Source organism: Opisthocomus hoazin, chromosome 24 (assembly GCF_030867145.1).
Source record: "Opisthocomus hoazin isolate bOpiHoa1 chromosome 24, bOpiHoa1.hap1, whole genome shotgun sequence".
NCBI lineage: Eukaryota > Metazoa > Chordata > Aves > Opisthocomiformes > Opisthocomidae > Opisthocomus > Opisthocomus hoazin.
In genome coordinates this window covers 1-15,043 of record NC_134437.1, presented here as the reverse complement: position 1 = coordinate 15,043, position 15,043 = coordinate 1, and positions in this window count along the sequence as shown.

Below are 15,043 nucleotides of genomic sequence, written 5' to 3'. Positions count from 1 at the left end.
TTTCTGTGGTCACCGTGGGTTTTAAAATTGTCTGTCAGTTTTTATTTCGTTTGCTGTCTCTTCACCTATTTGTCCTTGTTTTTTCTGTAGCGCCCGTCGTGTTTCACAATTTTTTTTCTACTTCTTTCAGTTCAGTATTGCTACGATTTAATTTTTTACGTATTTCCTTGATCGTATTTGCTTCTAAAATTTTATATCTCCTTTTATTCCATTCCCTATCTTTATTTTTAATTATTTCTCGTCCTCTCTTAGTGCCGACACTCTTTAGATTTTCTTCCTACGTTTCCGTTTTACTTCACTGTCCCTACGTTTGATTGTTCCCTTTATTTCTCTAAAATGGCTTGCTTGCAAAATTCGCTTTCTATGACTAATTTTATTCCCTTTGCCGTTTTTCCTAAAATTATTGCTTTCCTTTCCTTAGCGCATACGCTTTTTAAATTTGTTTCTATGTCTCTGATTTAGTTCTCGGTCTCTTTTAAAATTTGTTCCTCGTTTCGTTAGTCTCTGTGGCTTTTAAAATTTTTTGTCTTCTTTTAGCCCATCCTCTGTCTTTTATTTATTTATTTCTTCTCTTTCCTTATCCCCCTCGCATTTTAGTTTTTCTTTCTTCCTGTCTTGTTTTAGTTTGCCATTTTTCCATTTATTTGCCTGATCTCCTTTGCTTTTAGTCTTCTGTCCCGTTTGCTGTCTTTATATCGCTGTTTTTTAAAATTATTTGTTGCGTTTTCTTTGCGCCGTCGCTTTGTACGTGTTCTTTCTACGTCTGTTTTAGCGTGCTGTCCCTCTTCTTTCATTTTTTCCTTTATTTCCCTAACGCCCACTGCTTTTTCAATGTTCTTTCTATGTCTAGTTTTCCCCCTTCAACATCTTTATTTCTGGCCTTTTACTAGCGCCGTTGCTTTTAAAATTGTCTTTCGATTTCTCCTTATAGTTTGCCATTGCCATTTTTTTTCCTTCCTTCCTTCGTTGCCGCCGGTTTTAAATTTTTCCATCTACTTGTGTCCCTTTTGCTGTCTTTATTTTTTCTTCCTTGTCTTTCCTTAGCACGGTCACGTTTTAAACTTTCTCTTTACGTCTCGGTTTTGGTATGCTGTCCGTATTTCATAAGTTTTCTCCTTCCCTAACGGCTGTGTTCTTTTTACGCCTACTTTTGATGCTTTTTGCTGCCTTTTTAAAATTGTTTCTTGTCTTTCTTTAGTGCCGTTGCTATTTAAATTTTCTTTTTGTGCCTGCGTTTATCCCATTTGCTGGTTTTATTTTGCTATCGGTTAAATAATTTCTTATCTTACCTTAGCGCCCTCGCTTTTAAAATTTTCTTTCTGCATCTATGTTTTTGTATGCCATCGCTTCTTTTTTTGCCATTTGTTTCCTTAATCCCCATCGCTTTTTAGATTGCATATATTTATCCTGGTTCGTGGTCTTTATTTCGTCCTCGGCGCTTTTGAATATTTGTCGCGTTTCCTTGGCGCCGTCGCTTGTTGCGTTTTCTTTCTATATCCGTTTTAGTTTGCTGTCCCTATTTTTTACTTTTTCCCTTTATTTCCTTAACGCCCGTCGCTTTTAAAATGTTCTTCCTGTAGGCTTTTTCCCCGTAGGTGCCTTTCTTTTTCCTTCTTTTGTTTTCGTGGTCCCCCAGCCTTTTAGCTTTTCAGCTTTTCTTTCTACGTCTCCGTTTTAGTTGTCTGTCCTTAAGTTTTAATTTTGCCTTTTATTTCTCTAACCTTCGTCGTTTTTTTAATTTTCTACTTCTACGTCATTCGCCGCGTTTATTTTTTAATTAACTTTTCTCATTTCTCTTTAGCGCTGTGGAGTTTTACGTGTTATTTCTACATCTCAGTTTCAGTTTGCTTTCGCCGCTTTTTAGTTTTTTATTTTTGTAATCCTCATTTCCTTTAAAAACACCTGTCTACTTTTATCCTATTTCCCGCCTTTATTTCTCATCTTTCCCTAGAGCCCTCAATTTTTAGGTTTTCTTTCTGCCCCCTTTTCGGTTTGCCATCCCTATTTTTGAATTTTTTGCTTTATTTCCTTAACTCCTGTCATTTTTTCAGTTTCATTCATTTACCCTATTCGCTGTTTTTCTTTTGCTGTTATTTCTTTGAAGTATTTATTGTCTTGCCTTAGCGCTCTCGCTTTTAAAATTTTCTTTATACATCTTAGCTTTCTCTTCCAGTTTTTTTAGCTTTTCCCTTTATTTTCCTAAGCCCGCTCGCTATGTTGACGTTCTTTCAACGCTAGCGTGTTTTTGTTTTCGCAGTCGTTATTTTAGTTATTTCTCATCTTTCCTTGGCGCCCTCGCGTTTCAGGTTTTCTAAGTCTCCGTTACAGTTTGCTGTCCCTGTATTTTTTTCCTCTTTACTTGCTTAATCTCCCTCGCTTTTTAAATTTTCTATCTACGCCTGCTGTTATTCCCTTTGCTATTTTTTAAAAATTACTTCTCCTTTTTCCTTAGTGCCGTAGATTTAGAAGTTTTCTTTCTAAATCCGTTTTGTTTGCCACGTCTGTTTTAAAATCTTTTCCTTATTTCTTTAATCCCCATGGCTTTTAAAATTTTCTGTCTCCTTTATCTCGTTCGTGTTCTTTATTTGTCTACCTTTATTTTTAATTTATTTATTGTCATTCCTCAGCGCCGCAGCTTTTTATCTTCTATTTATACACCTCTGTTTTAGTTTGCTGTACCTTTTTTTTTTCCATAATTTTTTTCCTGTATTTCCCTAATGCTCGTCGGTCTCTAAATTTTCTTTCCTTTCGCTGTCTTTTTTTAATTGTTTCCTCTGTCGCTTCTACGCCATTGCTGTTTAGATGTTCGTCCTACCTTTCCTTTTTAGGGCGTCATCTTTGTTTATTTAATTTTTCCTTATTTCCTTAACCATCGTTGTTTTTGAAAACTCTCCCTACTTTTATCCCGTTCTCCGTCTTTATTTCGGTGTCTAAATTTTTACGTTATTCCTTGTCTTTCTTTAGCGGCTTCTCGTATTACGTATTTTTTTCTACGTATTTGTTTCAATTTACTGTCCCTAGTTTGTATTTTTGCCCTTTACGTCCTTAGCCCTTCTAGCTTTTTCAAAGTTCTTTCTACGTCTACTGTTTTTTTCCATTCACTGCCTTTTAAAATTTATTTCTTGTCTCGCTTTGTTGCCATCCTGTTTTAGATTTTATTTCTACATTTGCATTTTAGTTGCCCATCGCTCTTTTTAATTTTTTTCCTTATTTCCTTAATCCTCGTCGCTTTTAAAATTTTCTGTCTCCTTTTATCCCGTTTGCGGTCTGTAGTTGTTTACCTTTACTTTTTAATTATTTGTCGTCTTTTCTCAGCGCTGTCATTTTTTAGTTTTTCTTTCTGCGATTCTCTCTTGGTTTGCAGACTCTCTTTCGCAATTTTTTCCTTTATTTGTGTAACGCTCATAGCTCCTCAAGTTTCATTCCATGCCTACTTTCTCCCCTTGTTGTATTTTTTTCTTTATTTCTTTTTTCTTCTATGCTACGCCTTTTAGATTTTCTTTCTATGTCTACCGTTATCGAGCTCCCCATCCCTACACCTTATTTTTCTTCCGTGCGTCACGTACCCCTTCCCTTTTATCGTCTACTTAACGTGAGTCTTTTTATTCGGCGTGCCATCTTTATTTTGTACTTTTTTCTCTTAATCCCACCGTTTTAACATTTTTTAATGTCTACTTTTATTTAGTTTTCAGTTTCCTCTTTTTAATCTTTTGCTCTCTCAATTCCCATAGCTTTTGAAATTTCCTTCCTGTGTTAGTTTTATTTCGTTTGCTGTCCTTATTTTTTAATTTTTTCCTTTATTTCCCTAATCCCCCTCGCTTCTAGTATTTTATGTGTCTTCCTTTATCCAGTTCACGGTCTGTGGTTTGCAACATCTTTCTCGTCCGTCCTTTTCGCCTTTGCTTTTTACATTGTCTTCCCGTGAGTGCGTTTTTCTTTTTTTTTTCCTTTATTATCCTTTTTTTTTTTTCAAAGGCCCTCTCCGTGCCTTATCCCATTTGCTGTTTTTTTTTTTTTTAATAGTTCATTGTCTTTCCTTACCGCCGTCGCCTTTAAAATTTTCTTTCTACGTCGACTTTTGTCAAGCTCCCATCCCCGGTTTTAATTCTTTCTCATCTGTCGTGTACCCTGGCGGTTTTTAGATTTTTTTTGTTTTGAGGTGTCTCCATTTTAGTTAGCGGTCCCTAATCTAATTTTTTTTTAAATTTTCTTAATCCAGTCGCTTTTAAAATGGTCTTTCTCGGTCTACTTTCATCCAGCGCCGGTTTCTAGTTTTTAACGGTTTCCTGTCTTTCACGAACCGCGTTGCTTTTAAAATTGTCCGTGTCTACTTTTATCCGGTTCGCTGTCCCTATTTTTCGGTATTTTACTCTCATCATTATTTTTGTTTTGAAATTTTGTTTCTCCGTGTGCTTTTATCTCATTTTCTGTCCCTGATTGTTAACGTTACCTGTATCCCGTAGCTTTACGCATTTTTGTTCTACTTTTAAGATGTCTGTAACTGGGTTTTATTTGTTTCCTGTGTATCGTGTACCCCGTGTCTTTTAGATTTTTTTTTTTTTCCTTTTCTCATCTATTTTTACCTAGCTGCGCCGTCTTTATTTTTTAATTCATTCTAATCTGCTCCGTGTCCGGTCGCTGTTAAAATTTTCTTTCTGCGTCTCTCGCCCATTTAGATTTTTCTGCTATTTGAATTTTTTTTCCGGTCTTAACGTGTTCCCTTTACAATTTTATGTTTTTATGTTCAGATTCATGTATTTTTCTCGCTCTTTTCTTTATTTTTTCCCTGTCTGTGCTCTACGAGGTCACTTGAAAAATTTTCTTTCTATGTCTGCTTTCATCGATACTCCTAACCCCATTTTTTATTCTCTCCCGTCTGTCGCGCGTCACATCGCTTTAAAATTTGTTTCAATATTGTCACGTTTTAACGCGGCAGACCGCGACTAAGCTCTAGACGGCCGCTCGCTTACCGCTCCCCTTCCCCCTAGCGGGGCGGGGAGGAGAAACGGACAAAAGGGAAAACTCGTGGGTTGAGATAAGGGCAGTTTAATAACACAATACAGTGAATACTAATACTACTAATAACGATAACAAAGAATACGCAAACTGAGCTATATACGATACAGGTTTTCGAACCACCCGACGACCGATCCGCAGCCGGTCCCCGAGCAGCGGTACGGCGTGCCTAAGTCGCAAATTTTGTAAATTTGACAAAACTCCCGAGAAAGACCGAACTCCCAGAAAAAGTTCGAATTCCCGGAAACGAGAAAGCCGATAGCTTCCCGACTCCCGGCCAATTCCCGTTCATAAACGGAAAACGACCTCTGTCGTATACAATATTTCCATCGGGTGGCTCAGCTGTCTGTCTGGCTACGCTTCCTCTCGGCTCCCTCACGGCCTGACCGTTAGCCGTGTATCAGAAACTGGAAAAAGCCCTCGATTTCGTAGCGCCGGCTGAAACCGTCAGCATTATCAACATTTTTCTCCTGCTAAATCCAAAACACAGCAGCTACCGGGAGGGAAATTAACCGGGACACGTATCTACTTTTATCCAGTTTGCTGCCTTTATTTTTTATGTCACGCTGGTCCGCGCTGTCCCCTGTCGCTTTTGAAATTTTGTTTCTGTGTCTTTGTGTACTTAATTTGATGTTCCTGGTTTGTTTATTTTTTCCTTTATTCCCTTCATCGTGTTGCTTTTTACAGTTTCTTTGTACGTCTGCTTTCATCTCGTTCCCGTCCCTACTTTTTAATTCTTTCTCGTCTGTCGCGTACTCTTTCCATTTATCAATTTCCTTTCTGCGTCTCCATTTATTTAGTTTGTCATCCCTATTTTTAGGGTTTTTTCGCCTTGAAAGCCTTCAGTTTCTTTCCCCGCGTCTACTTTTATGTCATTTTCTGTCCCTACGTTTCAGCTTTTTTCTCCTCTGCGTTGTACTCGTTTGCTATTTAAATTTGATTTCTACATTTCCTGTTATCGAGCCATCTATCCCTATTTTTTCTCATTTGTCACATACCCTGTTGCTTTTTAAGTTTTCTTTGTATCTGTCCCCCCCTCCACCCCCCCTCCCCACCGCTCTTTGCTCTCGGTTCATCCCGAGGCTTCAGAGGGTCTCGTTGGCACGCTTTTATCTCTGAAACGTCATTCGTACCCCTCTCGGTTCGCCGGCACGTCCCTTCTTCTTCGGAGCGGGCTTTTTGTCCTCTCCTCCGTCTCGCTCATCTCCAGCGGGTCAGCGTCTCCCTCGGAACGTCCGTGGTCTGTTCAGATCCCCTCCCGAGTACCTTTGCGCCCTCAAGCCGCCATCAGCGTCTCCGGGCACGTCCCCTCTATTTCCGTCACGATGCTTCCTGCGAGCGTATTGGCGTTCTACGGCCATCCTTTAGTTCAGAAGCGGGCTCTGTACCTTTCTTATTCGAAAGCGAATCCTCCTCGGGCTTTCGTTTCGCGCCATAGCACGTTTACATTGTCTTCCGCCACGTCAAATGCCTCTGTTTGGTCCTCGGTCCCTCGGGACGTCCGTTCTCCGTTCGGATCCATTCCCGAGTTTCTATTTGTGTCGGCGATCCCCGGTTTGAATGCGCATCCGCGTTCCTCTCGCTCCCGTCACGACACTTCCCGAGACGGTCCTCGTGCCCCTCGGCACACATTGAGCTCTGCCTCCCTCTTTATATATCCCTAATTTAGACAGAGCCCTTCCTCGGGCTTTCCCCGCGCCCCAGAGCTCCCTTACCTTACTTGCTGCCATCTAGGATGTCTCCATTCGGGCGCTCGTTCCCCGAGGACATCCGTACGTTACCGGAACACCCTGCGGAGCTTTGCGTCGTGTCCGCTCGACGCATCCTGGAGACTTCGTCAATCTCTCTAGCCCCCTCGGAACCGCTTCGATCCCTGTGACGAAGCCTCCCGTTCTACCGGATCGTTTTTCAAAGCTATCTTTGTGCCCCAGAGCGGTATTTTTCTTTTGTGTCTTAGCCTATGCTTCTATTTGGCGCCGTAAAGATGTCCATCGTCAGCTCCTATCTCCTCTTTGGTTTTTCAGAGAAAGGGACAGCCTTCATCTGTTGTTACCGACGCATCTCCCGTGGAGTTTTTTTTGTCGAGTTTTGCAGTTTATTTTTCTTCTATCTACCTAGGAGTTAGTCGGGCCGCTTTTGTACGGTTTCCGATACGTTTCTTGTATTTCCACTTTATTTTTTTTAACATTTTTTATCCTTTGGGACTCACCTAGTCGTCTTAAGGGAGTCAGCCAGAGAGCGCTTCAAAGCGGCTCCGAATTATCTGCCGTTGACGGTAAATAATTCACTTTGCGACCAGAGATATTTTTGAGAAAAGATTATTACGGAATCGAATTCTGCTTTGTTATTCGGTCCTATCCAGAAAATAGTTCTGGAGTTAGGTCTTACGCCTGGTCTCGCTACAAACAAAGAGTAAACCTGTAGTATTTTGGTTTTTTTTAATAGGAAACCACAAAGCATAACTTCTAGTAATAATATCATTACTGCATTTAGCAAATTATGTTATTAGATAGCTTAGTAGGACCTCTTTTTCTTTCCACACCATAGAAAAATTAAGTTTAATTACTCACTCGGTCACATCGCTGCTGTGACAGATGTAGTTACAGTAGAAGACCGGGTAGAGTTGTTTCCAGTAAGGATCGCCGTCTCCGGTCGGTGCTTCGCTCAATGTAAAATTAAGGCAGAGGAGAGAACTAGCTGCTGCTCTTCCCGCCGGCTTTATACCTTTGGGTGGTTCACCCCTCCCCTTTCCCAGAGGAGCATGGGAAGGGTGGTGGGCGAGGCCGGGAGTATATGAGCCACAGCCGCCAGTGGGGGAGCTCATTCCACTCTTGGCTTTCTTTGGGCTTAGAGTTCTCCTGTTCATTTAATCAGTTACAGCTTTTGAGCTAAACTACTCAGGGAGATGTATTTCGATAATTAGAGAAGTAGAGACTTCTGTTTGAGTTAGGACTTTAAGGACGAGTCAAAGCCAAGCGGTAGATCTGGTAGAGAGTACAGTTAACTGCAGCCTTTTTCTTCAGGTGAGTAATATTTTTATTCAGAGTTTGCGGAAGGTGAGATTGTTTAATAGTACGCGTCTTTCTCTTTATTCTAGGTGCATTACGCTTTCCTGGAACTCCTGACTCGATTGAAGATGGAACCTTGCATTTTTTTCACTAGTGGCGCTGTTTACTGTGTAACTTGCTGACACCGTGTCTCTTAATCAGATTGACGATGATGACGTCCAGCAGGGCTTAAGGTAAACATCTTGTACACATTTGTACAGAGATCGAGCATCGCTCAAGCGAGCCGCAGGGTTGTGACACATAGCGACTTTCAGAGCACGGGATGGCTCATCACATTTACCGAAGGCTCAGTAGTCCGTGTCACCCCTGGAAACTTTGCGGTTTGTGGCGGGCCCCTCGTAGATTGTAAGCATCGGGGTTTTGCTTACTTTGCGGTCCTGTAGCAGATCCCTGAGGCTGCGGGAAGGCGTAACGTGGGAGATGCCCGTAGAACACAGGGCGTGGTTCGGAAGAACGGCTCCCGAGGAGCGGCTGATGTGGGGGATTTGGGGGTGCAAATACAGGGAAGCGGCTGTCGGGAGAGGGCGTGCGGTTCCTTCCTTGCCAGTTCAGGAGAAGAGAAGGGGTTTCTAAAGCTTTGAGACGAGGGGGCGGTTGAGGAAGGGAGGAGGGTTCATCGGCTTCTCTTAGTTTAGTCTTGCAGTCGCAGTGGGACGTCAACGAGGTTCGTTTGGTTTGAGTCCCTCAGCGGCTGACCGGGAGCTATGACAACGAGGAGAGATGAAGCGTAAACCCTCCGGGCCTCCGCATCTGAAGACGGAGGGCTGAACGTCAGGCCTTTGAACCTTGAACCTCAAAGGTGTTAAGGCTTGCACGTGAAGAGCTTAATGTTCTTTTGCATGTGTTTTTGTTTTTTTCTAACGGCAGGCTGTAGTTGGAATTTAGGTGGTATTTCTGAATGGAACTAAGACCTCTGGAATTCCTAAGCTGTCGGTCAGCATTGGGGTGACTTCTACAATACGTTTTTTGCAGATGCAGAGGAACGAGCCGTGCGCCAAAGGGTGACGGAGGAGAGGCGTGCGGAGCGTCGCAAGGAAGTGGGTTCCCATGTGATGTCGGAGGGACGATGTGACCGGTGGCTATAGGACTAGCTTCTAGGTTTTGATTTGTGGGTGTTTTTTTTAATTTTGAAGGGGCAAAGCGGGTTTACGGGCAGCAGAGGTGACTCAGGCAAGGCGAGCTGTGACTCGCGGCCCGCAGCAGCAGTTAATGTTCAGGTGTCTTATTGTCGGTGAAGATACAAGCGTTGGCAGGGGCTTTTGGCATCGGACCGGCGTTTGAGGTGAGCCAGGGCATTAGCGAGGAGGAGCACGGGGCGGATGATTTCTTAATAGCGCAACAGTAACTTTGCATCTCTTGGTATCTTGGGTTATCAAGAGCGATGAGGGCCGCAGCATCCCATTCCGGACCGAGCAGGTGAGCGGAGAATCCCAGTGCTTCTGAGGGGGATGCTGAGGATGACGTCGGTGTTGGCCAGCATGATGCTTACCGTCAGAACTGTTTGTGGGTTTGTTTTTTTTTGCAGAGGAGGAAGCGGAAAATGACGACTGCCGGAGCATCTGGTTAGCCCATGCGTGTTCATGTTGAGCATGGATTCGGACCCTCGACCCTCTAAAAGCTAAGTTGAGGGATCGGGGAGGGTCTGGAGGGAGGGGACCGCGCTTGGGCATCGCAGGGAGGGCTTGCGAAGTTAGAGTAGGAGAGAAGGACGTGCAGGAGCGGGCCCCTTTGGGCATGTAAAGGGAAGGAAGGGGTCGGTCTTCAGCCCAAGTGAGCAGGGCAGTTCCAGCCCGTGTCTGCGGTGCTATGTTTGTGTCGTCTGCCTTCTGTGTCTTAGACCTTACCAGGGTCCCAACATCCTTTTGGTTCTTCACAGTCAAGGAGCCCATTATGCACATCAGGTACCACCCCTGGGGTATTGAATGCCCCTACTCGTCGGCATAGTGCCAATGGGGCGTGTCTCTTCTTGCCTTACGAGCGTAAAGCGTGGATCGATCTCACCCCTCAGAAGTTTCTAGTCGGTTCTCTTTTGCGGCGTCGTTCCAGGCTGTGCCGGCAGCTGTTCTCTCTACCGGTCCGTTTTCATGGACTTTGGGACTCGTTCCCCGCATCCTTACCATCTTAGGTCTCGAAGCCGGGCTTCTCGCGCATCCGTCGTCTCCATTTTGATCGTAACTTCTTGTAAGGGACCCTCGGGTTCTCCTGGTTTTCTGGGGCTGCTGTACAGCCTCCTCGCTCTGGGCCATTGCGGCCCTGTCGGTCTCCTTGTCCGAGAGCTTCTCTCGTCCATCAGTCATTGCTCTTGCGGAGAGTTTTCTCTCTTCTTTTGAATCTCATTGTTTGTGGTGTCGCGTGTAATGTTGGTGTGTGCCTATGTGTGTTTTGGCTTGGAGCTGCTCTGCCCAAAGGCGTAGAGTCAGGGGTAGGTGGCATAGCGATAAGAGGCTGCGGTTAAGAGGTCGACAGGGCTAGACCGTTTAGGCAGGGGCTAGGAAGCGAGCTCAGATGAAGCGGCCGTCGGCAGACAGTGTGGACTGTCATTTGAACAGTGTTTTACGGAGGTGATGGGAGTCCTGTGGGAGGGGCTGATCATCAGCAGCAAAGCAGAATCAATGTTGGTGGTAAGGCCGATGCACGGGGGGGGGGCCTTTGAGTTTGGCCCTTTATTCCTTTATGTAATAGCAGGCTGTTTTTTGGAGTCTAGGCGCTATTCCCAAATGGAATCAATACATTTGGAATTGTTAATGTCTTAAGCATCGTATGGGTGACTCATTCAATATTTATTTCAGGTGCCAGGGAACAAGATGGGCACCAAAGACCGACAGAGGCGCCGAGCAGAGCGTCATAAGGAGGTGGGTTGGCACACGGTGTAGAAGGGAATACGTGATTAGCGGCTATAGGACTACCTTACAGTTGGTGTTTTGTTTTTTTTTTTCCAATATTGTAGGCGCAAAGCAACGAGCGAAGCACGATATCGGCTCAAGGGGTGACTCGGGCAAGGTGAGCAAGGACTAGTAGGCTGAAGCAGCAGTTATTTTTTCTGGTGCACTGTTGTTGGTGAAATTATCATCGTCGGTGTTTGTGTTTTCCAGGCGGTACCTGAGCCTCAGCACGGGAACAGGTAAAAGTCAGGGGCAACATCGGTGAGCAGCCGAGGTAAGGGAGCAGGAGGTGGGAATCGGTGTGGCAGGCTTTGGTTCTGGGCAGTATCTCAGCACGTGTCTTCTGGTTGTTTTTTTTGTAGGTGCCACACGTAGTCCTGAAGGGGCAAAGCAGCGTGCCGTCAAGAAGTCTGAGAAGGTGAGGCAGTTGTGGACGAGGTCAGTGTGTAAGAGCAAAGTGTTGCGCAGCAACTCAGCGAGACGTGTCTCTCTTGGTTTTGCAGGGGCTGTGCGGGCCGCCGTTGGCATTGGAGAAGCTCTTGAGGTGAGCCGGGGTGGCAGCGAGGAGCGCAGGGCAGGTGACTCGTCACAGGTGCAATGATCCTTTTGTGTGTCTCGGCATCTTAGGTTGCAGAGGCGATTACGGCTACGGCGTCCGACTCTGGAAGGAGCAGGTTGAGCAGCAGAGCATCCTGGCGCTTCCGAGGAAGGGATGGTTGCGGAAGAGGTTGGTCTTGGCCAGCGTGATGCTTACTGTCAGCACCACGTGTGGTATGTGATGTCCTCGTCTTTTTTTTTCTTTTTCAGGTGACGAAGCAGAACTGTTGACTGCAGGAGCATCCCCGTAAGCCAACGCGCTTGTCGTCGAGGATGGATTCAGACTCCCGGCCCTTCAAAAGCTAAGTGGACGGACTGGGGCTGGGAAGGGTCTGGAGGGAAGGGACCGCAGTTGGGCATTGCGGGCAGGACTCGTCGAGGTAGTGCAGGGGAGAGGGCTGAGCAGGCGCGGGCCCCTTTGGGCACAGGAAGGGACCGGGGTTCCCTTCATCCTAGGACTAGCATGGGCAGGGCAGTTCCAGCCCGTGTCATCGGTGCTATGTTGTTTTTACGGTGTGTCTCGCGTCGCAGACCTTCCTCTGGTCTCGACCTCCTTGTTTCTCTTTGCACTCAGGAAGCTCATCGTGTGCCTCCGTGCCATACCTGGGGTCTCGAATGCACGGACTCATCGGCGTAGCGCCATTTCAGCTCTTGTCTTCTTGCCTTACAAGCATAAAGTGCGGATCGGTCTCGCATCTGTCTTTTGTGGCATCATTCCAGGCTGCGGCAGCAGCTCTCTTCTCTTCAGGTCCGTTTTTATGGACCGTGGGACTTGTTCCCCGCATCCTGACGCTCTTAGGTCTTGAAGCCGGGCTTCTCGCACATCCATCGTCTCCGTTTTGACCGCAACTTCTTGTAACAGAGCGTTCTGTTGTAACGTGGTTTTCCGGGGCTGCCGTGGAGCCTCCTCGCTCTGGGCCACTGCGGCCCTGTCGGTCTCCTTGTCCGACAGCGTCTCCCGTCAGGGAATCATTCTTCTTGCGGAGAGTTTTCTCTCTTCTTGAATCCCATTGTTTGCGGTGTTGTGAGTAATGTTGGTCTGTCCCTGTGTGTGTTTGGCTTGAAGCTGCCCTGCCCTGCCCAGGGGTGTAGAGTCAGGGGTAGGTGTCATAGCAACGAGAGGCTGCGGTTAAGAGGTCGACAGGGCTAGACCGTTTAGGCAGGGGCTAGGAAGCGCGCTCAGATGAAGCGGCCGTCGGCAGACAGTGTGGACTGTCATTTGAGCAGTGTTTTACGGAGGTGATGGGAGTCGTGTGGGAAGGGCTGATCATCAGCAGCAAAGCAGAATCAATGTTGACGGTGGTAAGGCCGAAGCACGGGGGGGGGCCTTTGAGTTTGGCCCTTTATTCCTTTATGTAATGGCAGGCTGTTTTTTGGAGTCTAGGCGCTATTCCCAAATGGAATCAATACATTTGGAATTGTTAATGTCTTAAGCATCGTATGGGTGACTCATTCAATATTTATTTCAGGTGCCAGGGAACAAGATGGGCACCAAAGACCGACGGAGGCGCCGAGCAGAGCGTCATAAGGAGGTGGGTTGGCACACGGTGTAGAAGGGAATACGTGATTAGCGGCTATAGGACTACCTTACAGTTGGTGTTTTGTTTTTTTTTTTTCCAATATTGTAGGCGCAAAGCAACGAGCGAAGCACGATATCGGCTCAAGGGGTGACTCGGGCAAGGTGAGCAAGGACTAGTAGGCTGAAGCAGCAGTTATTTTTTCTGGTGCACTGTTGTTGGTGAAATTATCATCGTCGGTGTTTGTGTTTTCCAGGCGGTACCTGAGCCTCAGCACGGGAACAGGTAAAAGTCAGGGGCAACATCGGTGAGCAGCCGAGGTAAGGGAGCAGGAGGTGGGAATCGGTGTGGCAGGCTTTGGTTCTGGGCAGTATCTCAGCACGTGTCTTCTGGTTGTTTTTTTTGTAGGTGCCACACGTAGTCCTGAAGGGGCAAAGCAGCGTGCCGTCAAGAAGTCTGAGAAGGTGAGGCAGTTGTGGACGAGGTCAGTGTGTAAGAGCAAAGTGTTGCGCAGCAACTCAGCGAGACGTGTCTCTCTTGGTTTTGCAGGGGCTGTGCGGGCCGCCGTTGGCATTGGAGAAGCTCTTGAGGTGAGCCGGGGTGGCAGCGAGGAGCGCAGGGCAGGTGACTCGTCACAGGTGCAATGATCCTTTTGTGTGTCTCGGCATCTTAGGTTGCAGAGGCGATTACGGCTACGGCGTCCGACTCTGGAAGGAGCAGGTTGAGCAGCAGAGCATCCTGGCGCTTCCGAGGAAGGGATGGTTGCGGAAGAGGTTGGTCTTGGCCAGCGTGATGCTTACTGTCAGCACCACGTGTGGTATGTGATGTCCTCGTCTTTTTTTTCTTTTTCAGGTGACGAAGCAGAACTGTTGACTGCAGGAGCATCCCCGTAAGCCAACGCGCTTGTCGTCGAGGATGGATTCAGACTCCCGGCCCTTCAAAAGCTAAGTGGACGGACTGGGGCTGGGAAGGGTCTGGAGGGAAGGGACCGCAGTTGGGCATTGCGGGCAGGACTCGTCGAGGTAGTGCAGGGGAGAGGGCTGAGCAGGCGCGGGCCCCTTTGGGCACAGGAAGGGACCGGGGTTCCCTTCATCCTAGGACTAGCATGGGCAGGGCAGTTCCAGCCCGTGTCATCGGTGCTATGTTGTTTTTGCGGTGTGTCTCGCGTCGCAGACCTTCCTCTGGTCTCGACCTCCTTGTTTCTCTTTGCACTCAGGAAGCTCATCGTGTGCCTCCGTGCCATACCTGGGGTCTCGAATGCACGGACTCATCGGCGTAGCGCCATTTCAGCTCTTGTCTTCTTGCCTTACAAGCATAAAGTGCGGATCGGTCTCGCATCTGTCTTTTGTGGCATCATTCCAGGCTGCGGCAGCAGCTCTCTTCTCTTCAGGTCCGTTTTTATGGACCGTGGGACTTGTTCCCCGCATCCTGACGCTCTTAGGTCTTGAAGCCGGGCTTCTCGCACATCCATCGTCTCCGTTTTGACCGCAACTTCTTGTAACAGAGCGTTCTGTTGTAACGTGGTTTTCCGGGGCTGCCGTGGAGCCTCCTCGCTCTGGGCCACTGCGGCCCTGTCGGTCTCCTTGTCCGACAGCGTCTCCCGTCAGGGAATCATTCTTCTTGCGGAGAGTTTTCTCTCTTCTTGAATCCCATTGTTTGCGGTGTTGTGAGTAATGTTGGTCTGTCCCTGTGTGTGTTTGGCTTGAAGCTGCCCTGCCCTGCCCAGGGGTGTAGAGTCAGGGGTAGGTGTCATAGCAACGAGAGGCTGCGGTTAAGAGGTCGACAGGGCTAGACCGTTTAGGCAGGGGCTAGGAAGCGCGCTCAGATGAAGCGGCCGTCGGCAGACAGTGTGGACTGTCATTTGAGCAGTGTTTTACGGAGGTGATGGGAGTCGTGTGGGAAGGGCTGATCATCAGCAGCAAAGCAGAATCAATGTTGACGGTGGTAAGGCCGAAGCACGGGG